This window comes from Galeopterus variegatus, unplaced genomic scaffold (genome assembly GCF_000696425.1).
Source record: "Galeopterus variegatus unplaced genomic scaffold, G_variegatus-3.0.2 Scaffold4669, whole genome shotgun sequence".
Taxonomy (NCBI): Eukaryota; Metazoa; Chordata; class Mammalia; order Dermoptera; family Cynocephalidae; genus Galeopterus; species Galeopterus variegatus.
In genome coordinates, this window is record NW_007730780.1 from 144,179 (window position 1) to 164,089 (window position 19,911).

The following is a 19,911-nucleotide window of genomic DNA, read 5'->3' on the forward strand; positions in this document are numbered from 1 at the left end:
ATTTCTGGTTCTATCCATGTTGCTGCAAATAATAGGGTATCTTTTTTCTTTTTTCTTTTTTTTTTTCAATAGCTGAATAGTATGACATTGTATGTATATACCACAACTTTTTATCAATTAATCCCTTGATGGACATTTAGGTTGATTCCATCTCTTGGTTATTGTAAATAGTGTTGCAGTGAACATGAGAGTGCAGGTGTCTTTTGAGTGTATCGATTTTATTTCCTTTGGGTATATATCCTGTAGTGGGATAGCTGAGTTGTAAGGCAGATCTATTTTTAGTTCTCTGAGGAACCTTCCTACTGTTTTCCAAAATGGCTGTACCAATTTACATTCCCACCAACAATGTAGGAGAGTCGGCTTTTCTCTGCTTCCTCACCAGCATTTATTTTCTGTCTTGATAATAGCTGTTCTAACTGGTGTGACATCATATCTCCTTGTGGCTTTAATTTTCATTTCCCTGATGATTAGTGATTTTGAGCATTTTTTTACCTGCCTGTTCCATTTGCATGTCTTTTGAGAAATGTCTGTTCAGGACCTTTACCTACTTTTTAATTGGGTTATTTATTTATTTTTGCTGTTCAGTTGTTTGAGTTCCTTATATATTCTCAATATTAACCCCTTGTCCACTGTGTAGTTTGCAAGCACTTTCTCGAGATCATTCTGTAGGTTGTCTCTTCTCTTGGTTGATTGTGTCCCTTGCTTTACAGAAGCTCTTTAGTTTGATGTAGTCTCATTTGTGTATTTCTGTTTTAGTAGCCTGTGCCTTTGTATTATTCAAAAAAAGTACTGCCTGACTTACTTCCCTTAACATTATGGTTTCTGGTTCTGTCCACGTTGCTGCAAATAATAGGGTATCTTTTTTCTTTTTTTTCCAATAGCTGAATAGTATGACATTGTATGTATGTACCACAACTTTTTATCAATTAATTCCTCNGATGTAGTCTCATTTGTGTATTTCTGTTTTAGTAGCCTGTGCCTTTGTATTATTCAAAAAAAGTACTGCCTGACTTACTTCCCTTAACATTATGGTTTCTGGTTCTGTCCACGTTGCTGCAAATAATAGGGTATCTTTTTTCTTTTTTTTCCAATAGCTGAATAGTATGACATTGTATGTATGTACCACAACTTTTTATCAATTAATTCCTCGATGGACATTTTATGTAGCATTTTCCCTATGTTTTCTTCTGGTAGTTTCATAGTTTTGGGTCTTACATTTAGGTCTCTAATCCACTTCAAGTCGATTTTTGTGTATGGTGAGAGATAGGGGTCTAGTTTCAGTCTTCTGCATGAGGATATCCTGTTTTCCCAGCACCATTTATTGGAGAGGTTGTCCTTTCCCCACTGTATATTCTTGGTGCTTTTGTTGAAAATCAGTTGGCTGTGAGAATGTGGGTTTGTTTCTGGGCTCTCTATTCTGTTCCATTCGTCTATTTGTCTATTTTATGCCTGTACCATGCTCTTTTGGTTATGATGGCTTTATAGTTTATTTTGAAGTCAGGAAGTGTGATGCCTCCAACATTGTTCTTCCTGTTCAAGATTCCGTTAGTTATACAAGGTGTTTTGTGGTTCCACACAAATTTTAAGGCACTTTTTTCTATTTCTGTGAAGAAAATTGTTGGTATTTTGATATGTGTATTGTTGAATGTAGATTGCTTTAGGTAATATAGACATTTTCATGATGTTAGTTCTTCCAACCCATGAACATGGGGTATCTTTCCATTTATATGTGTCCTCTTCAATTTTTTTCACCAATGTTTTATAGTTTTTGTTGTAGGGTTCTTTCACCTCCTTGGCTAATTTACTCCTAGGTATTTCATTTTTTGGTAGTTATTGTGAATGGGATTACTGGCTTGATATCTTCTTCATCTATTTAGTTATTACTATATAGGAAGGCTATTGATTTTTGTGTGTTAATTTTGTATCCTGCCACTGTACTGAATTTATTCATTATTTCTAGTAATTTTTTGGTGGAGTCTTTAGGGTTTTCTATATCCGTGATCATGTCACCTGCAAAAAGAGATAGTTTGACTTCCTCTTTTCTGACTTGGATGCCCTTTGTTGCTTTCTCTTGCCTTATTGCACTGATTAGACTTTCCAGTGCTATGTTGGATAAGAATAGGGAAGGTGAGCATCCTTGTCTCATTCCAGATCTTAGAGGAAAAGCCTCCAATTTTTGTCCATTCAGTAGTATATTAGCTGTGGGTTTGTCACATATGGCCTTTGTTGTGTTGAGGTACATTCCTTCTATATCTAGGTTGTGAAGTGTTTTTGTCATGAAGGTGGTCATTTTCTTTCATTCTGTTGATGTGATGTATCACATCCCTGGGATAAATCCCACTTCCTCATGGTGAATGATCTTTTTAATGTGTTGCTGGACTCTGTTTGCTAGTATTTTGCATGTTGTGTTCATTAGGAATACTGTGGTTTGGTTTTCTTTTCTTTTAGTATCTTTTTCTGGCTTGGGTATAAAGTTAATTTTGGCCTTGTAGAATGAGTTTGGAAGTGTACTCTCTTCAGTTTTTTAGAAGAGTTTGAGAAGAATTGGTATTAATTCTTCTTTAAATGTTTGGTGGAATTTGGCAGTAAAGCAACCTGGCCCTGGGGTTATCTTTGTTAGATGACTTTTTATTACTGCTTCAATCTCATTACTTGTTTTTGGTCTGTTTAGATTTTCTAGTTCATGATTCAACCATGGTAAGTTGTATGTGTCCAGAAATCTATCCATTTCTTCTAGGTTTTCCAGTTTGCTCACATATAGTTCATAGTAGTCTCTTATGATCCTTTGTATTTCTGTGGTATCAGTTGTAATTTCTTTTTCATTTTTGATTTTATTTTACTCTTTCTTTTTTTCATTAGTTTACTTTTTTTTTCTTCAAAGGTTTATTGGTTTTGTTTATATTTTCAAAAAAGCAACTCAGTTTCATCAGTCTTTTGCATTTAAAAAAATTTCTAATTCATTTGTTTCTGCTCTGATCTTTGTTGTTTCTTTCATTCTAGTGAATTTCGCTTTGCTCTTGTTTTTCTAGTTCTGTGAGGTGTAATGTTAGGTTGTTTATTTGAAGTCTTTTGTTGTTGTTTTGTTTGGTTTTTGTTGAAGGCTGGTTGGTATGGAGATCTGAACCTTTGACCTTGGTGTTATAACACTGCACTGTAACCAACTGACCTAACTTGGACAGCCCTGAAGTCTTTCTTTTTTGGTGTGAGTATTTATTGCTATAAACTTCCCTGTTAGAACTGCTTTTGCTGTATCTCATAGGTTCTGGTGTGTTTTCATTTTCATTTGTCTCTGGGAATTTTTAAATTTCCTTTTTGATTTCTTCTTTGGCCCAATTGTTGTTTAGGAGCATGTTGTTCAATTTCCATGTATTTGTATGGTTTCTAGTATCTCTTTTGTTATGGACTTCTAGTTTTATTCCATTGTTGTTGGACAGTGCAGTTGATGTGATTTCAGTTTCTTAAACTTTTTTGAGACTTGTTCTGTGTCCTAACATATGGTCTGTTCTAGAGAATGTTTCATGTGCTGCTGAGAAGAATGTATATTCTGCAGCTGTTGGATGAAATGTTCTATATATGTACGTTAGATACAGTCAGCCTAGAGTAGAGATTAATCCTGATGTTTCTTGGTTAATTTTCTGTCTGGATGATTTGTCCTTTGCAGAAAGCGGAGTGTTAAAGTCTCCAACTATTATTAGGTTGGAGTCTGTTTCTCCTGTTAGGTCTGGTAGTAATTGCTTCATATAACTGGGTGCTCTGGTGTTGGGTGTGTATATGTTTAGAATTGTTATATCCTCTTGTTGAATTGATCCCTTTGTCATTATATAATGACCTTCCTTATCTTTTTTACATATTCCTTGGATTGGATTGAAGTCTATTTTATCCGATATGATTATAGCTATTCCTGCTCTTTTTTGGTTTCCATATACAGGAAATATCTTTTTTGATCTTTTTACTTTCAGTCATTGTATGTCTTTGTAGGCAAAGTGAGTTTCTTGTAGGCAGCATGTTGTTGGTTCTTGTTTTATAATCCATTGAGCCACTCTGTGTCGTTTAATTGGGGGCATTTAGTCCTTTTACATTTAGTTATTGATATATAGAGATTGTTACTGCCATTTTGTTATTTTTTTTCTGATTGTTGATCCCTTTTTTCCTTTTTTGATGTTACTGTCTTCATTTGTGATTGAGTGGTTTTTCTCTAACGGTGTATTTTGATTTCTAGCTATTTATTTTTAGTATATCTCACAAGTTTTTGTGTTGTGGTTTCCATGAGGTTTACTGAAAATATGTTATAGTTATAACAGATTATTTTAAACTAATAACAACTTAACATTGATATCTAAGAAAAAACAAAGAACCAAGGCCATCTCTATGCTTTGGAATCATTCCCCCTCACTTTTTGACATGTTGTTGTTTCAAGTTACATCTTTTAATATTTTCTATCTCTTATACAGTCGTTGTATTTGTTGTTGTCTTCTTAGGTTTGTCTTTTAGTCTTTGTACTAAGGCTATAAGCAGTTTATTCAGCTTCCTTATGACTTTAGAGTAGTCTGAGGTTGTCTGTGAACCTTTTACTAATGAGTTATGTACTGTCAACTATTTTGTTGCTGCTCCTTAGTGTTTTCTTCTTTTAGATTGAAGAGCTCCCTTTAGCATTTCTTCTAAGGCAGGTCTAGTGTTGGTGAATTCCCTTAGCTTTTGTCTGTCTTGGAGAGACTTTATTCTTCATATTTGAAGGTTAGTTTTGCTGGATAGAGAATTCTTGGCTTACAGTCTTTTCCTGTAGCACTCTTAATATATCATCCCACTTTTTTCTGGCCTGTAGGGTTTCTACTGAGAAATCTGCTGAGAGATGTATTGGGGTTCCATTGAATATGATCTCTTTATTTTCTCTTGCTGCTTTCAGTAACCATTCTTTGTCTTTGGTTTTTGATAATTTGATTATGATGTGCCCTGGAATGTTCCTCCTTGGATTGAGTTTGTTTGGCAACCTCTGAGCTTCCTATATCGGGATGCTGTCATCTTTCCCCATATTTGGGAACTTTTCAGCCATTATTTCCTTGAATATGTTTTCTACATCTCTTCCCTTTTCCTCTCCTTCTGGTATATCAGTTATGCAGAGGTTGTTTCTCTTGAGGGGGTCCCACATTTGCTTTAATACCGTTTCATTTTTTCTTATCCTTTTTATTTTTTTTTTGCTCCTCTGTTTTAGCAGTTTCATGTTTTTATCTTTGAGCTCATTGATTTTTTCCCTTTGTTTGAGGGAATCTGCTATTTTATCTTCTATGGAGTATTTCAGTTCAGATAATGTATTTGTTATTTTTAGAATTTCTATTTGTTTTTTTTAAAATTGATTCAATTCCTTTGTTGAGTTTTTCAGTCTATTCCTGTATTGTTTTGCAGATTTTATTTAATTTTCTGTTCATATTTTCTTTCTTTTTGGGATGGGGGTGGTTCTTTGATAAATTGCTGATGATCTATGATTTTTGGATCTGTGAACCAGAGGCCAGGGCTCCTTATAATCTGAATGTCTGCTTAGGAGTAGGGAGAGACCCAGGGAGAAAGGGAAGGTGACAACAAGTCACCTCAACTGTAGAGCAAGACCTGCTTCACTGGTCAAAAGCAGAATTCCTGAGGGTCAGGGAGCAACAGGGACCATGTCAAGGTGCAGTCTGGGGACTAAATTGTGTTCCTATTCTGATCCATCAGGGTTTGGCCGAGGGTTCCCATCACAACTCCTACATGTTGAAGCACTGGGTTGTAACTGCCAGGCAATACATTCAGTCCTCACATGACAACTGGGATCATCTTTTTTTTTAAGTGGGTAATCATTACTTATTTAGTTGAAACATAACTGATTAAACATATTTATGGGGGACAGAGTTTACTATCAACAATTTATGTACAATATATAATGATCAAATCAATATTATTAGCATGTTCATATTTACAGATCATAATTATTCTTTGTGTCCCTTACACAGTTTCTCTCTAACCAACACACCTCCCCCTTTCCCACCTCTAGTACCCATAGGTATGTTCTCTCCTTCTGAAAGTTCAAGATGTTATTGTGATCTCTTTATCTTTCTGTCTTCCTCAGAGCTGATTAACAATTTCAGTAATGATGCAGGATACAAAACCAACACCCCCAAATCAGTAGTGTTTTTATTTTCCAATAACAACCTAGCAGAAAAAGAAATCAAGCAAGCAAGTCCATTTACAATAGTCACCAAAATATAAGGTACCTGGGGATCAATTTAACCAAGGAGGTGAAAGATCTCTACAATGACTACTACAAATTACTACAGAAAGAAATTAAAGAGGTCACAAGAAGGTGGAAAGACATTCTATGCTCATGGGTTGGAAGAATTAACATTGTGAAAATGTCCATACTAACCAAAGCTATCTACTGATTCAGTGCAATCCCCGTCAAAATACCAATGATGTTCTTCATAAAAATAGAAAAAAAACAATCCTAGCATTCATATGGAACAACGGAAGACCCTGAATAGCCAAAGCAATCCTGAGCAAAATGAATAGAGGCATAACACTACCTAATTTCAAATTATACTACAAAGGTATAGTAACCAAAACAGCATGATACTAGCATAAAAACAGACACTTGCATCAATGGAACAGAATAGAAATCCCAGAAATCAACCCACATACTTGCAGCCAACTGATCTTTGACAAAGGCAACAAGAACATACATTGAGGAAAAGACTGCCTCTTCAATAAATGTTGCTGCAAAAATTGAACATCCATATGCAGAAGAATGAAATGACCTGTACCTCTCATCATATACCAAAATCAACTGAAAATGGATTAAAGACTTAAGTGTAAGACCTGAAAGTATAAAATTACTTAAGGGAAACATAGGGGAAACACGCCAGAAAGTAGAACTGGGTGAAGACTTTATGAATAAGACCTCAAAATTACTAGCAACCAAAAGAAAAAATAAGCAAATGAGATTCTATTAAAGTGAAAAGCTCTGCACAGCAAAGGAAACCATCAATAGAGTGGAAAGATAACCTACAGAATGGCAGAAAATATTTGCAAACTACACATCTGATGACGGATTAATATCCAGAATATGCAAGGAACTCAGACAACTTCTCAGTAAAAAAAAAGAAATATCTGTATTTTCTTGTGATTCCCTGAACGTCTTTAAGAAGGTTATTCTGACTTCTCTCACACTTTTCATAAGTCCACTGTTCCTCTGTGTCTTTTGCTGGTGCTTTGTGTTTCACTTTAATGGTGTCATATTTCTCTGTTCTTTCTTGATCTTTGTGTCTTTACATTGATGCCTGAGGAGACAGCTGCCTCTTCTAGATTTTATAGGTGTTGACAGGGTTAATATCAGAGCTTTGTCTCTGTTTTTTTGTTTTGTTTTGTTTCAGTTTAGTGTTGGGTTTTTAGCTACCACCACCATTTAAACTCTACAGTGTAACTAATTTGTTGTCTTTTGGTTAATTCCATAATTGGGGGAACTTTCTTTGGGGACCAGCACTTGACCCCTGTGGTTGAGCTAAATTGCTGCTTTGCTGCTGATTCTTTGGAAAAGGCTCTTTGTGTGGCTCAGATTTTAACTATTGGCTTTTTAGTCACTTCTGGGTCTTGTGAGATCAGGTAAACTTGAGCTTTGTGGAAGTTCTGACCCAGGACTGAATCATTCCAGTAAACTAAACTCCCTGCAAATCTGTGTCCCTGATCAGTCTCCAGTGAGTGGGCGTGTGTGAAACGCAGATCAGCTGCCCATACTACACCCCCATGTTCCCCTGGCAGCCAGCCTCCCCCTGCACTCCAAACACTTCCCTGCAGTGTGGGCCATGCACAGGTCCCTCACAATGAGTCATTGGCCTGTGGGTGGTTTTTTACTTCAGTCAGCTGCAGCCCCTTACTCCCATATGTGTCAGTGGGAACCTGTCAGTGTTCTCACTGGCCTGGGGGCTTGTAGGGTGTGCTCCAAGGCACTCTTCTCCACTGTAGGCTCCGAGCAACTTCACGCAAAGGACACAGTTGCAGTTTTGTTGGCTGCTGTTCTCTGTGCTACAATTTCTTACCACCCCTCACTGGGGCCAGCCCTGAAGTAGCTGGGGCTCAAAATAGTCCAGGCGATCCCTTCATTCTCTCACTGCAGCTTCTTCTGCCTTCGCAAGCTCTGTAGGTCTTTCATCCTCTTCCCCCAAGCTCCAGCAGTCCCAGGTTGGCATCTTTGCTTTCTGATAGTTGTAAATTGATCAGTTGTGGGAGAGACTGAAACTGGGGACCATCTATTCTGCTATCTTGAAGATGTCTCCCTTTGTTCTTTTCTTCCTCTTGGACTCTCTTCCTTAATGAATTGGTAATTTGCTATAGTGAAATGCTTTGGTTCATTTTTCTTAATCTTTTGCATATCTACTGTAGGTTTTCACTATATTGTTGCTGTGAGTCTTAGATAAAATATCTTATAGTTATACCCATCTATTTTAAGCTAATAACAACCAACTTTGATTGCATACACTCTGCACTTTTACCCTCTCCCCTCTCTCAAAAATTTTTTTGATATTTTTACACTTTATGTCATTTTATATTGTTTTTGTATTTTTATATTTTATATTGTTTTTATATTTATGTTTCCACAGTTTACATCTATTTATGTTGTGTAGCCATTAACCTGTTATTGTAGTTCCAGTTATTTTTAATACTTTTGTATTTTAACTTTTATACTAGAGTTATAAATGATTTACAAATCACCATTGCAATAGTAATAATAAGGTATTTTGAATTTGACTATATATTTACCTTTATTAGTGAGTTTTATATATTCCTGTGGCTAATTAGTGGATTTTAGTTTCAGCTTCAAGAGATTCCTTTAGCATTTCTCATTAAGAAGATGATAAAGTTTGGATGTGTTATCCCCCCAAAACTCATTTGGAAATCTGATCCCCAATGTGGCAGTGTTGGGAGCTGTTTGAGTCATGGGGGTGGATCGCTCATGAATGGATTAATGCTCTCCCTGGGGGTGGGGGTAGTGAGTGAGTTCTCATTTTATTAGTTCCCATGACAGCTGGTTGTTTAAAGGACCCTGGCACCTTGCCTCTCTCTCTCTCCTTTGCTTCCTCTTGCTGTGTGATCTGCTCGTACCTGCTGGCTGCCTGCTGCTTTCTGCCATGAGTAGAAGCAGCCTGAGGCCCGCACCAGATGCAACTGTCCCAGAATCATGAGCCAAATAAATCTCTTTTCTTTATAAATTGCCCAGTTTCAGGTATTCTGTTATAGTGACACAAAAAGGGATTAATACAGAAGATACCTATGTACTCCCTCTTATTTTGTTCCTCTGGGAAAGTTTTTATTTTGAAAGGACAGTTTTGCCAAGTAAAATATTCTTGGTAGATAATTTTTTCTTCCCTGCGCCCTGTATTTTGAATATATTGTCTCACTCTATCCTGGCCATAAAAAAACATCTTAACAAATTTAAGAAGCTTGAAATTATATGAAGTATTTTGGTCAAACACAATGATTTAAAACTAGAAATCAATAACAGGTAAAATTGGAGGGGAAAATGACCAATATGTCAAGTTTAAACAGCATACTTCAAAAAACTGAATGGGTAGTAGAAGTGATCAAAAGAGAAAATAGAAGAGACCTTGAGAAAAATGAAAACAAATCACAACATTCTAAAACATGGGATGCCACAAACCAATACTAAGTATAGCAATAAACATCTACATTAAAAAAAGAAAGATGTCAAATTAACAACCTAATTTTACACTTCAAAGAACTAGAAAAAGAACAAGCTAACCCCAAAGTTAGCAGAAAGAAATGTTAGAGATTAGAGCAGAAATTAAAGAAATAATGACCAGGGAAACATCAGAAAAAATCAATGAAACCAAGAGTTCTAGTTTCAAAAATAGCTAAGAAGAAAGAAGACTTGAATTAATAAAATAAGAAAAGAAAAAGAGACATTACAACAGGTATCACAGAAATAAAAAGGATTGTAAGAGACTATAACAAATTTTGTATCACCAAATTGGATAGTTTAGAAGAAATGGATGAATTTTTAGAAACATACAGCCTACCAAGACTGAATCATGAAGAATTACAAAATCTAAACAGTCCAGTAATGAATAAGGAGATTAAATTAGTAATTAAATATTCTCAACAGGGAAAAGCCAAGACCAGATAACTTCTCTAATGAATTCTGTTAAATATTTAAAGAATAATTAATGTCTATCCTTCTCAGGCTCTTCTTATAAAGTAAAGAGGAGGGAACACTTCTAGACTGATTTTATGAGGCCTCTATTACCGTGATACCAAAGGCAGACAAAGACTGTACAAGAAAAGAAAATTAGAGGCAAATATACCTGATGAATATAGGTGCAAAAATCCTCAAGAAAATGCTAGCAAATAAAATTGCAGCACATTAAAAGGATTATACACTATGATCAACTATGATTTATCCCTGAGACCAAAGATGATTTAACATACATGAATCAATAAATGTGATATACCACATTAAGAGAATGAAGGTAAAAGTCACATGATTATCTCAATAGATGTAGAAAAAGCATTTTACAAATTTTAACACCCTTTCAAGGTAAAAACACATTAGGTAGATAAGGGAAGTACCTTAATATAATACAATTGATATAAGACAAGCCCACAGATAACATCGTATCCAGTGGTAGAAAATTGAATGGTTTTTCCTTAAGATCACAAACAAGGCAAGAATACTCACTCTCCTTACTTGTATACAACAAGTATAGTACTGAGATCTTATCAAGAGCAGTTAGGCAAGAAAAAAAAAAAAAGGATTCCATATCAGAAAGGAAGAAGTAATACTGTCTGTTTGCAGATAACATGAACTTATCTGTAGAAAACCTTAGAGAATTCAGAGAAAACCTGTTAATACTAATAAATAAATTCAGTAAACTTGCAGGATTCCAAATTAATATTACAAAAATCAGTAACACCAGCAAGCCACAAAAAAAAAAAAAAAAAAAAAAAATCAGTGACATTTCTATACACTAATAACAAACTTTCTGAAAAAGAGTTCAAGAAAACAATCCCATTTAGAGAAGCATTGAAATGAATAAAATACTAAGGAATAAACTTTACCAAGGAGGTAAAATACTTGTCTCTTAACAGCTACAATACATTGATGAATGAAGTTAAAGGACACAAATAAATGAAAAGATGTTGCATGTTCATGGTGGGAAGACAGTATTATTATAATGTCCATACTGCCCAACTCACTCTACAGATTGAATGCAATTCCTATTTAAATCCAATGGAATTTTTTACAGAATTACCAAAAACATATGGAACCACAAAATTACAAAATTCACATGGAACCACAAAGGATCATGAATAGTCAAATGTACAAAGCTGGAGTCATCACACTTCCTGATTTCAAAATATATTACAAAGCTACAGTAATTAAAGCAATATGATACTGGCATAAAAACAGACCAATGGAAAACAGTAGAGATCCCAGAAATATACCCAAATATGCAGTCAACTGATCTTTGAGAAAGTTGCTGAGAATATACAATGAGGAAAGGACAGTCTTCTCAATAAATCGTGCTGGGAAAATTGGATATCCAGATGAAAAAAAATGAAATTAGGTCACTGCTTTACTGCATATAGAAAAGTCAACTAGGTGTCAATTAAACACTTAAAATCTGAAATTTTAAAACTCCTGGAGTAAAATATAGGGGGTACATTTTATGACATTGGTCTTGGTAATGATTTCTTTGATATCACACTAAAAGCACAAGCAACTAAAGCAAAAAGGGACAAATGGCAATACATCAAACTAGAACACTTCTTCACAGCAAAGGAAACAACATAATAAGAAGGCAGCCTACAGAATAGAAGAAAATATCTTCAAAGCATATAGCTGATAAGGGACTCATTTATGAAGTATGGAAGTAACTCCTGTAACTTTCAAAGGAGGTTTAAAGTGCACTAATTATCAGTCCTGTGGGAGGACTGCCACTGCCTGGAGGATAGCAAAGATCATTAGTATGACAACCACCAAGAATAGAAGTCTGGACACTTTAGCCCACTGAATTTTGAGCTGCAGTTCCTATCACTTGAACCAGTGTTGTCAGAACACTCATATACAACAAGTTAAGTGAAGTAACTTTATTACAGATAGGCAATGAGGTACAGTAGAACCATAGGATTAATAGCGAGCCAGTCTCCCAAGGCTCAGGACAGTTGCCCAGGGCAGATGGAATTTTGTCTGCACATGCCATGTTTGTACCACAACTGAGTATCCTCGGAAAGCAGTCCACCTTGTTTTATACCTCAGGTGTCAAAGGAATTGCTGTTCTAAGGCGTTAAAGGACATTCTGTTCTAGAGGGACAGGAACTGAGCCTGTACTGTTCCAGCTACTTCCTACATATTTCAGGGTGTTGCATTACCAACATATTCCATTTTTGAGAACTACAAGCAGTAAGGGGGAGGGGGAGAACTGAGTCAGTCCAAGGTCATCCAGAGAACTGTCCTATACAACTCAGTAGGAAATACACACACACACATACACATAAATTAATGGGCAAAGACTTGAGCAGACATATTTCCGAAGAAAACATACAACTGGACAACAGGCATGTGGAAAGATGCTCAGCATCATTAATTATTAGTGAAGTGGAAGTCAAGACTACAATGAGATGTCACCTCACACTATTGGGTAGCTGTTACTGAAAATCAAAAGATAACAAGTGTTGGCAGGTTGTGGAGAAATTGCAACCCTTGTACACTGTTGGTGCGAATGTAAAATGGTGCAGCAGCTATGGAAACAATATGGGGTTCCCCCCCCCCCCGAAAAAATCTAAGTTAGAATTACATATGATCCAGGAATCCCACTTTTGGACGTTTATCCAAAGGAATTGAAATGAGGATCTTGGAAACATATTTGCACTCCCATGTTCATTGCAGCACTACTCATAATAAAAAATACAGGAATTACCTAAGTGTCCATGGACAGATGAGAGGATAAAGAAAATGTGGTATATACCTGCAATGGAATATTATGCAGCTTTAAAAAGAAGATAATGCCATTTGGGACAATGTGGGCGAACCTGAAGGATATTGTGCTAGGTGACTTCAGTCAGTCACAGAATGGCAGATTCCACGTGATTTTACTTATATGATGTATCTAAAAAGTCAAACTCATAGAAGCAGAGAACAAAATAGTTGTTGCCAGGGGCTGGGGTGTGGAAGAAATAGGGAGTTCTTCAATTAAGTATGAAGTTACATTTATGCTATATTAATAAATTCTAGAAATCTGCTGTACAACATAGTGCCTATGAGTAACAATATGGTATTGTGCACTTCAAAATTTGAGAGTAAGTCTCATATTCTGCTTACCACAATAAGTAAATATATACATACACACCTGCATACATACAAAGGGACAAGGAAACTTCGGGAGGTGTTAAGATATGCATATTACTTTGGTTGTGGGGATGGTGTTATGGGTGTTTGCGTATGTACAAACTGTTCAAATTGTACACATTAAGTATGTTCTGTTCTTTATCAACTTCGTCTCAATAAAGGTGTTTAAAAAAACTAAAAAACAAAATAAATTTGGCTCAAATATAAGCTAGGCAATAGTAAAGAATAGAGTATAAATCAATTAAAGTAGAAATAGAAAATAATAGAGAAAAACAGTTTAAGCCAGAAGGTGGGTTTTGGAACAGATTAATAAAATTGCTAAAACAAAGGAAAAAAGAAGGAATACTTAAATATCAATCCCAGGGGTGAAAGACACGATTATCACTAAAGACTATGAACATTAAATAGATAATAGTAATACCATGAAAATTCTATGAAAGTATATTTTACAATTTTGATGAAATCTACAAACCTCAAAAACCACAAACTAAAAATCCTAACTTTTGATAAGTATAAACTTAATTGTCTTGTAACTACAAAAGCAATTAAAATTGTAGTTGAAAACCTGGAAAGAAATGTGCAAGCCCAGGTGGCAAATTCTACTATAAATTGAAGAATGAAGTAACAGCAGTTCTATGCAATTTCTTCCAGAAAATAGAAGAGGGAAACTTCTCAACTCAATTTATGAAGGCTTCATTAACTTTATTTCAAGCTCAGATATACAAGAAAATTACATGCAAATATTATTCATGAACGTAGATGCCAGAATTCTCAATGAAAACTTACTAAGTTTAAACCAAAAATATATAAAAAGAATAATATACCACTACCATATGGTGTGAATCCCAAGGATAAGGCTGGTTCAATTTTCAAAAGCAATATTAACCATACTAACAATCTGTAAAATAGAGAAATGAATTATATCTATTGGTGCATAAAAAAACCTTGATAGAGATTTAACATCTCTTCCAATATTAACTCTCATAGATGCTGGGAAAAAAACCACTAAGTAATCTAGGACTAGAAAGAAATTTCTTTGCTAAGGGATTTATATTTCAAAACCTACAGATAACATTATACCTAATGGTTAAAGACTAAAATATGGTTATGGTTCTTCTAAGGTTAAGAAGGCAAAGATGTTCACTCTCATCACTCTTATTCAAGATTGTAGAGGAGGTCCTAACTGGTGCAGTAAGGCAAGAAAGAGAATTAAAAGGCATGCAGAATAAAGAAATAAAGTTCCCTATTCTCATACATTATGATTGCTTACATTGAAAATCCCAAGGAATCTCCAAAAAAAAAAAAAAATTAAATGATTTTAGCAAGGTCACAAGATACAAGCTTATCACACAAAAATTAATTGTATTTTTATATGCTAGCAATGAAAGATTAGAAACCACAAAAATTAAAAGCAATTGTATACTGTAGCTCCTAAATAAAAGGTCAGATATAAATCTAACAAAACACGTACAGGAACTGTATGCTGACATCTACAGGATGCTAATCAAAGAAATCAAGACCCAAGCAAATGAAGTAATATACTGTATTCATAGATTGGAAGACTCATCCTTCCACCAGTATGGCCATATACTGTGTTCATAGATTAGAAAGCACATTCACTTATCCTGGTAATTATGTCAGTTCTTCCCAAATTGTTTTATGGATTTAAGCAACGGCAATGAAAATCATAGCAGAACTTTTTGAAGATATACTTAATATGATTCTAAAATCTATAAGGAAATGCAAACGAACTAGAATAATCAAAATTCTTTTTAAAAAGTAAAGGTTCAAGAAATTATATCTGATTTATGGGCCGGCCCGGTGGCGCACTCGGTAGAGTGCGGTGCTTGGGAGTGTGGCGGCGCTCCCGCCAAGGGTTCGGATCCCATATAGAGACCTGTCCGCTCACTGGTTGGTGCTTGGGAGTGTGGCGGCGCTCCCGCCAAGGGTTCGGATCCCATATAGAGACCTGTCCACTCACTGGTTGGGCGCGACACCGAGGGTTGCGATCCCGTTACCAGTCACGAAAAAAGACAAAAAGGAAAAAAAAAAAGAAATTGTATCTGATTTTAAGACCCAATAAAAGCTGCATTAAGCAAATGAATGTGGTGTTTGTGATGGGAGAGACGCATTGGTGGAATAAAATTGACAGTCATCAAATTTATGCAAATACAATTGATTTTCGAAAAGGCACATAGACAATTTTGTAAAGACATGGTAATATTTTCACAATTGGTATTGGAACAATTGTAAATCTGTATGGAAAAATTATTATAAAATGTGTAATAGATCTAATTGTGAAACATCCAACTAGAAATCCTTTAGGAAAAAAGCATAGGAGAAAATCTTTGTGACCTACGATTAGCCAAAGAGTTCTTAGAATGTTATTAAAGGCATGATTCATAAAGAAGAAATTCGATTAGATGGACCTACCAAAATCAAAAACTTTTGCTTTGTGAAAGACTTTTGATAGAATGAAAAGTAGGTCAACAAACAGAAAATATTTGAAATCATCAGTCACACAAAACACTTGTTTCAAAAATATATAAAGATCTCTGAAAACTCAACAGGAAGAAAACATAAATTCCAATTTAAAAGTAGTCAAAAGATTTTCACAGGCATTTTACCAAAGAGGACATAGAGAAGACAAATAAGTACATGAAAAAGTGTTCAGCGTGATTAGTCATTAGGGAAATGTAATTTAAACCCATAACAGAATACTACCATGTCTCTTCTAGAATATTTAAAATTGAAAAGACTTATCAAGCATGACTTATCAAGACTTATCATGCCTTATCAAGCATGAGGATGTAGAGCAATTAGAAGAACTCTCATACATTGTTGGTAGATATACCTACTTAGTACAGTTTGATAGTTTTTTAAAGTTCAGCTTTCACGTATATGTCCCCTTCCTGTGGTTTGAATGCTTGAGTCTCTTCAAAATTCATGTTGAGACTTAATCCTTAGTGCAAAAATATTAAGAAGTGGGACCTTTAGGAGGTGATTATTGCCCTTGTAAAAGGGCTAGAGGGAGCCTATTTGGCCCTTTTTGCTCTTCCATCATGTGAGGATGCAGCAAGAATGTGCTATCTTGGGAACAAAGAGCAAGGCTTAACCAAACACCAAATCTGATGGCACCTTGATCTTGGATTTCCAAGCCTCCAGAACTATGAGAAATTTCTATTACTTATACAGTAGTCCCCCTTATCTGTGGTTTCACTTTCCATGGTTTCAGTTACCTGCAATCAACCATGGTCCAAAAATATTAAGGTATTTTGAGAGCAAGAAAGGGAGAGGGCACATTCAGATAACTTTTATTACAGTATACTATTATAACTTCTGTTTTATTATTATTATTGTTTTACTGTGCCTAATCTGTAAATTAAACTTTATTACAGGTATGTATGTATAGGAAAAAATCATAGTATACATAGGGTTTGGTACTATCTTCAGTTTCAAGCACTCACTGGGGGTCTTGGAACATATCCACTATGGGTAATAACGGACTACTCTAAATTATCTAGTCTAAGGTATTCTGTTATAGCAGCCCACATGGACTAAGATACATACCCATCAAACCTATTTCTAAGTATTTACTTTAGAAAAAGGAAAACTTAACATTTACACAAATACTTACATACTTGTACAATGTTTATAGCAATTCTTTTAATAATTGCCCCAAACTGGTAACAACCAAAATGTTCTCCAGTTGGGTGAATAAATAAAAAGCCTGTGGTACATTGTTGTAATGAAATACTAATCAGGAATAAAAATAAACACATGCAGCAAATTGGATGAATTTAAGGCACTATCTTAAGTCAAAGAAGCCAAAGATTACATATTTATGACATTCCTGAAGAGAGAAAAAATAGTGATAGTTATAGGTGGAGGGAGGGTATGACTGCAAAAGGATAGTATGGAGAACTTTGGGTAGTGATGAAACTTCTGTGTCTTGATTGTGGTGGCTGTCATAAGAAACTACATGAGAGTATTTCAGAAAGTTTATGGAAAGATTAATATTATGTTTTAAATCTGTTTTTCCACAAACTTTTTGAAGTCCCTGTGTGCATGTATTAAAATTCATAGAAATGTATCCTGCGAGTTTACAGAATTAATTTATTCTAACAGATTTTTGGTGCACTTTAGGGTTTTCTATATAGGAAATTACATCATCTGCAAAAATTTTTTAATACTTTTCTGATTTGGATGCTTTTTATTCTTTTTCTTGCCTGACTGCTCTAGCTAGGACCTTCAGTACTGTATTGAATAGGAGTGGTGGTTGTGGGTATCCTTGTCTGGTTTCTGATCTTAGAGAATAAACTTTCATCTTTCACCATTCAGTATGATGCTAGCTGTGGGCTTGTCATATATGGCCTTTATTGTGTTTAGGTACATTGCTTCTATACTTAATTTGTTACAAGTTTTTACCACATACGTATATTGAGTTTTGTCAAATGCTTTTTCTGCATTTTTGAGATGATCATGAGTTTACCCTTCATTCTGTTAATGTGGTAGGTGTATTACATTTACTGATTTGCATATTGTTGACACATTGTTGCATCCCAGGAATAAATCCTACTTGATCTTAGTGTATTATTCTTTTGATGAGCTGTTGAATTCTGTTTGAAAGTATTTTGTTGAAGGTTTTTGCACATATGTTCATCAAAGATATTGGACTTCCCCCATCGCCCCCAGAATTGTTCTTATCTAGCTTAGGTGTCAGAGTAATTCTGGACTAGTAAAATGAGTTTGGAAGTGTTTCTTCCTGTTTATTTTTTTGGAAGAGTTTGAGAAGGATTGGAGTTAATTCTTCTTTAAATTTTTGCATTCACCAGTAAAGCCATCATGTCCTAGCCTTTTCTTTGTTGAGAGGTTTTTGATAAGTGATTCAATCTCCTTACCTGTGATTGGTTGGTTCAGATTTTCTGTTTCTTCATGATTCAGTTTTGGTAGGTTGTATGTTTTTAGGAATTTTTCCATTTCTTGTAGGTTATCCAACTTATTGACATATAATTGTTTGTAGTAGTCTCTTATGATCCTTTGTATTTCTGTGGTATCAATTGTTATATATTCTTTTTCATTTATAATTTTATTTTTGTTTTCTCTTTTCTTAGTCTAACTGAAGGTTTGCCAATTTTATTTCTTTCCCAAAAACCAACTCTTACTTTCATTGATCTTTTGCATATTTTTTAGTTCCTATTTTAGTTATTTTTGCTCTGCTCTTTATTATTTTATTCCTTCTGCTAAATTTAATTTAATTTGTTCTTTTTTTCCTAATTCCTTTGAGGTGTAAAGTTAGGTTGTTTTTTTGAGTTTTTTTCCCCCCTTAACCTAGGTGTTTATTGCTACAAACTTCCCTCTTAGAAGTTTTTGCTGCATCCCATAAGTTTTGGTGTGTTGTATTTTTGTTTTCATTTTTCTCGAAATATTTTTTTGATTTTCTTTTTGGCTTTTTCTTTGAACCCTTCAGAAGTGTATTGTTTAATGTCAACATATTTGTGAATTTTCTAATTTTCCTCTTGTTATTTATTTGTAATTCTGTTGTGGTTGTTAAAGGTACTTGATAGGATTCCAACCTTAATTTGTTAAGATTTGTTTTGTGGCCTAGCTTATGATCTATACCAGAGAAATATTTTTTTGATTTTCTTTTTGGCTTTTTCTTTGAACCCTTCAGAAGTGTATTGTTTAATTTCAACATATTTGTGAATTTTCTAATTTTCCTCTTGTTATTTATTTGTAATTCTATTGTGGTTGTTAAAGGTACTTGATAGGATTCCAACCTTAATTTGTTAAGATTTGTTTTGTGGCCTAGCTTATGATCTATACCAGAGAGATCTATTTCACGTGTGCTTGAGAACAATATGTATTCTGCTGCCGTTGGATGCAGTGTTCTGTATGTGTCTGTTAGATATATTTAGTCTACAGTATAGTTCAATTCCAGTGTTTCTCTATTGCTTTTCTGTCTGGATGCTCTATCCATTTTTGAAAAGTGGGATATTAAAGTCTCCTACTATTATTGACTCACTTTCTATTTCCCTCTACAGATCTGCTAATATTTGCTCTATATATTTAGGTGCTTATTGTGATAGTTCTTTTTTTACTTAGTGCATTTTGTTTTTATATAAGTATAGTGACCCCCTGCTATCTTTTGGTTGCCATTTGCATGGAATGTCTTTTCCCATCCATTTACAATTATTATGTCTTCCTGATGAATCGACCTCTTTATCATTACAATATGATCTTCTTTGGCTTTTATAACAGTTTTTCACTTAAGGTCTATTTTTCCCCCCTGTGAAAGTATAGCCACTTCTCTCTCTTGGTTACCATTTACATGGAATATGATTTCCCATCCCTTTACTTTTAGCCTATTTGTGTCTTTAAAGCTAAAGTAAGTAACTTGTGGGCAGTATATAGTTGAATCTTTTAAAAAATCTATTTAGCCATTTTGTGTCTTTTGATTGGATAAATTAATTCATTTACATTTAAAATATTTATTGGTAAGTTAGAACTTAACTACTGTCATT

General features: G+C 34.7%; 1 protein-coding gene across 3 annotated transcripts in view; it reads left to right on the plus strand.

The window, feature by feature from the left end:
• Nucleotides 1-19,911, plus strand: part of ZNF596 (zinc finger protein 596) — a 46,039-nt gene that overhangs the window by 15,757 nt on the left and 10,371 nt on the right. The gene's annotated exons all lie outside the window — the stretch shown is intronic.